We start from the raw sequence: 5,000 nt of genomic DNA, 5'->3' as shown, positions 1-5,000 counted from the left end.
AGACAGCACTTACGGACTGTACAGGCTGCTGTTACCCAGGACCAGACAGCGCTTACGGACTGTACAGGCTGCTGTTTCCCAGGACCAGACAGCGCTACGGACTGTACAGGCTGCTGTTTCCCAGGACCAGACAGCGCTTACGGACTGTACAGGCTGCTGTTACCCAGGACCAGACAGCGCTACGGACTGTACAGGCTGCTGTTACCCAGGACCAGGCAGCGCTTACGGACTGTACAGGCTGCTGTTACCCAGGACCAGCCAGCTTACGGACTGTACAGGCTGCTGTTACCCAGGACCAGGCAGCGCTTACGGACTGTACAGGCTGCTGTTTCCCAGGACCAGACAGCGCTTACGGACTGTACAGGCTGGAGAGGACGAGAGATGGGGGGGGACGAGAGATGGGGCGGAGAGGACGAGAGATGGGGGGGAGGAGAGATGGGGGGAGTAATGGGGAGGGATAGGATGAGAGATGGGGGAGAGGAGGAGAGATGGGGGGAGATGGGGGAGAGGAGGAGAGATGGGGGAGTAATGGGGAGGGAAAGGAGGAGAGATGGGGGAGAGGAGGAGAGATGGGGGGTAATGGGGAGGGAGAGGAGGAGAGATGGGGGAGAGGAGAGATGGGGGAGTAATGGGGAGGGATAGGGGGAGAGATGGGGGAGAGGAGGAGAGATGGGGGGAGAGGAGGACAGATGGGGGAGAGGAGGAGAGATGGGGGAGAGGAGGAGAGATGGGGGGAGTAATGGGGAGGGATAGGGGGAGAGATGGGGGGAGTAATGGGGAAGGATAGGAGGAGAGATGGGGAGAGGAGGAGAGATGGGGGGGAGTAATGGGGAGGGATAGGAGGAGAGATTCACATAACACCTTCATATACACCTTCATATACCAAACATAAGGAACCCCTTCCTTATAATGAGTTGCACCCTTCCGATCTCCTCCCCTCAACGACACTGATTAAAGAGGATTTAACAAGTGACCTCAATAAGGGATCATAGCTTTCACCTGGATTCACCTGGTCAGTCTGTCATGAAGTCTGTCATGTTCATAATGTTTTGTCCACTCCGTGTATAAACTATCCAGCCATATTAAACCCATATTAAACCCCATCACTCAGTGTATAAACTATCCAGCCATATTAAACCCATCACTCAGTGTATAAACTATCCAGCCATATTAAACCCCATCACTCAGTGTATAAACTATCCAGCCATATTAAACCCATATTAAACCCCATCACTCAGTGTATAAACTATCCAGCCATATTAAACCCCATCACTCAGTGTATAAACTATCCAGCCATATTAAACCCCATCACTCAGTGTATAAACTATCCAGCCATATTAAAACGTATCTTTCTCATCTCTTGATGAAAACACGCCACCGTCCGATGCTCAGACGACACCTTGTGGTAACAACATATCACATCAGAGTTTCTCTTCCTTCAACAATAGTTTAAAAAAAAAAAGATCTTGTCTGGTGTTAACTGAAAATACCTGGTCATCGGGGTAAAGGAGCGTAGCTAGATTCAAAACCCTTGAAAGTTACAGCAAAGTGTAGATTTCTGCCTAAATAGACAGACCTAAAAGTGTTTATTTATTGACGAGAGGGGCCTTACACAATAACTAGTAATGCTGTATACTCCAAAAAAGGTTACAATCTCATCTTTCTGGTATAAATTGTTTATACATTACTGAGGTGTAGACAGTTGGAAGGACACAAGCTCAAGTATATAGTACAAATATTATTAAAAAAAATATATTTATTCGTTTTTTTTCTATTCAACAACAAGTGGGGCTAAAAGGGATTGAAATGACAGAAATGCTTCAAATACAGTAACAACGCTTCAAATACAGTAACAACGCTTCAAATACAGTAACAACGCTTCAAATACAGTAACAACGCTTCAAATACAGTAACAACGCTTCAAATACAGTAACAACGCTTCAAATACAGTAACAACGCTTCAAATACAGTAACAATTAAATGATAAATGACTTACTATAAGATATATATGATCATACTTTGTGACAATATTGTCATTATTTCATATAACTGCTGACAGTTAGGCCCGACCACTGCTGACACTTCAGCTGTAAGAACCATCTGTGACTAATAGGAATGGAAATTAGACCACTTTCTATGAAATTATTTAGTATTTTTGGTTTAATGTTGAGAACTCAAAATCCGTCTGAGAAGATCACAGTGAGACGAAACTAGTCCGGTAGATTCTACCGGTTTTATATACACGCTGTTTCACATGCACAGGAAATCGTTCAAAATTGTTGGGGTCTGAAACCAGACACTTCAAGTCAGCACTGCTGGGAGAATTTGGAGCAGAGAGCTCAGAGATTGGGCTTTCTTGTACTACAAGGACACAGGACCCGACAACGATCAGAGAGCGCTTTGGAAAACCAAAATGTCAGTCAGAACCCGGCCCAGAATCCCCAAATAAGGTACTTAACATGTAATTAAAAGCCTAACGTTTCCAAGGCGCTTAGGGTTTCTAAGAAATCGGAGAGGCATGTTCTGTGAGTAAAGAGGTTTAGAGAAAGCCCAGTTGATACGGATGGTCATTAAGGCATGAAATCTCTAAGGCTGTCCGGAACAACCACAGAAGACATGTTCGTCCTCGTGCAAAGCTCCACGGCTCATTGGCCCTTCTCCAGAAGTCATTAACCCTCCTGGTCGCACCGACGCCCCCTGGTCGCACCGACGCCTCCCCTGGTCGCACCGACGCCCTCCTGGTCGCACCGACGCCTCCCCCGGTCGCACCGACGCCCTCCTGGTCGCACCGACGCCCTCCTGGTCGCACCGACGCCCTCCTGGTCGCACCGACGCCCTCCTGGTCGCACCGACGCCCTCCTGGTCGCACCGACGCCCTCCTGGTCGCACCGACGCCCTCCTGGTCGCACCGACGCCTCCCCTGGTCGCACCGACGCCTCCCCCGGTCGCACCGACGCCTCCCCCGGTCGCACCGACGCCCTCCTGGTCGCACCGACGCCTCTCCCGGTCGCACCGACGCTCCTCCCCGGTCGCACCGACGCTCTCCCGGTCGCACCGACGCTTCCCCTGGTCGGACCGACGCCCCCCTGGTCGGACCGACGCCCCCTGGTCGGACCGACGCCCTCCTGGTCGCACCGACGCCTCCCCCGGTCGCACCGACGCCCTCCTGGTCGCACCGACGCCTCCCCTGGTCGCACCGACGCCCTCCCCGGTCGCACCGACGCCCTCCCCGGTCGCACCGACGCCTCCCCGGTCACACCGACGCCCCCCTGGTCGGACCGACGCCCCCCTGGTCGGACCGACGCCCCCCTGGTCGGACCGACGCCCCCCTGGTCGGACCGACGCCCCCCTGGTCGGACCGACAACTAGCTAAATGTAATTTTAACCACTTTCCACATATATTTGGGGATTCCTCCTCTGGAAACTTAATTTGCCTGATGACACGCTAGTGGATAAGGAGTCATTTCATACAAGTGGATTTGATCCACGTGGATTTGATCCTCCTCTCCTCGATTACCTTTGACCTTTGACCTTTTCAAAAAAAGGTCAGGAATTAAGCAAATCACAACGACTGCAGAACGCGCTCTTCTGTTGCCAAATCTCAGGAATATATTTAACCCCGTATTTTTGGCACTAAACAAACTCCATATCCATTATATTCTTCAACCAACGGGCACCGGGGACCTTCAGATGAGTCAAAACAACCGACATGTAGGTGTTGGTGGCAGCTTTACACAGAGGGGTTGTAACGACGGCGTCGGGAGATCAGGAAGCAAGTTCAGGGAGTGAATCATTTAATAAATCAACTGAACATAATTCAGAACAACAAACACGAACAACGCACAGATCTCCCTCCCTCTCCCTCCCTCCCTCTCTCCCTCTCCTCCTCCCTCTCTCTCCCTCCCTCTCCTCCCTCTCCCTCCCTCCCTCTCTCCCTCCCCCTCTCCACCCCTTTCCTCCCTCTCCACCCCTCTCCTCCCTCCCTCTACCCCTCCCTCCCTCTACCCCTCTCCCTCTCCTCCCTCCCCACCCCTCTCCTCCCTCTCTACCCCTCTCCTCCCTCCCTCTACCCCTCTCCTCCCTCCACCCCTCTCCACCCCTCTCCTCCCTCCCTCTACCCCTCTCCTCCTCCCTCTACCCCTCTCCTCCCTCTACCCCTCTACATACCCCCTCTCCCTCTCCACCCCTCTCCTCCCTCTCTACCCCCTCTCCTCCCTCCCTCTACCCCTCTCCTCCCTCCACCCCTCTCCTCCCTCCACCCCTCTACTCCCTCTCCACCCCTCTCCTCCCTCTACCCCTCTCCTCCCTCCCCACCCCTCTCCTCCCTCCCTCTACCCCTCTCCTCCCTCCCTCTACCCCTCTCCTCCCTCCACCCTCTCCTCCCTCCACCCCTCTACTCCCTCTCCACCCTCTCCTCCCTCTACCCCCTCTCCTCCCTCCCCACCCCTCTCCTCCCTCCCTCTACCCCTCTCCTCCCTCCCTCTACCCCTCTCCTCCCTCTCCACCCTCCCTCCCTCTACCCCTCTCCTCCCTCTCCACCCCTCTCCTCCCTCCCCACCCCTCCTCTCCCCACCCTCCCTCCCTCTACCCCTCTCCTCCCTCCCCACCCCTCTCCTCCTCCCTCTACCCCTCTACCCCTCTCCACCCCTCTCCTCCCTCCCTCTACCCCTCTCCTCCCTCCTCTACCCCTCTCCCTCTCTCCTCCCTCTCCACCCCTCTCCTCCCACTCCACTCCTCTCCTCCCTCTCCACCCCTCTCCTGCCTCCCTCCACCCCTCTCCTCCCTCCCTCTACCCCCTCTCCTCCCTCCCCACCCCTCTCCTCCCTCCCTCTACCCCTCTCCTCCCTCTCCACCCCTCTCCATACCCCTCTCCCTCTACCCCTCTCCACCCATCTCCTCCCTCCCCACCCCTCTCCTCCCTCCCTCTACCCCTCTCCTCCCTCCCTCTACCCCTCTCCATACCCCACTCCCTCTACCCCTCTCCTCCCTCTCCACCCCTC

The 5,000-nt window shown here is 54.5% G+C and overlaps 1 pseudogene; it reads right to left on the bottom strand.

Moving 5' to 3' along the window:
- The window catches only part of LOC106593158 (general transcription and DNA repair factor IIH helicase subunit XPB-like), an 81,078-nt pseudogene that overhangs the window by 65,404 nt on the left and 10,674 nt on the right, over nucleotides 1–5,000 (bottom strand).

The sequence above is a fragment of the Salmo salar genome, chromosome ssa16 (assembly GCF_905237065.1).
Source record: "Salmo salar chromosome ssa16, Ssal_v3.1, whole genome shotgun sequence".
NCBI classification, from domain to species: domain Eukaryota; kingdom Metazoa; phylum Chordata; class Actinopteri; order Salmoniformes; family Salmonidae; genus Salmo; species Salmo salar.
Note: the sequence above shows the minus strand (reverse complement) of the source record. Positions and strands in the feature narration are given on the sequence as shown.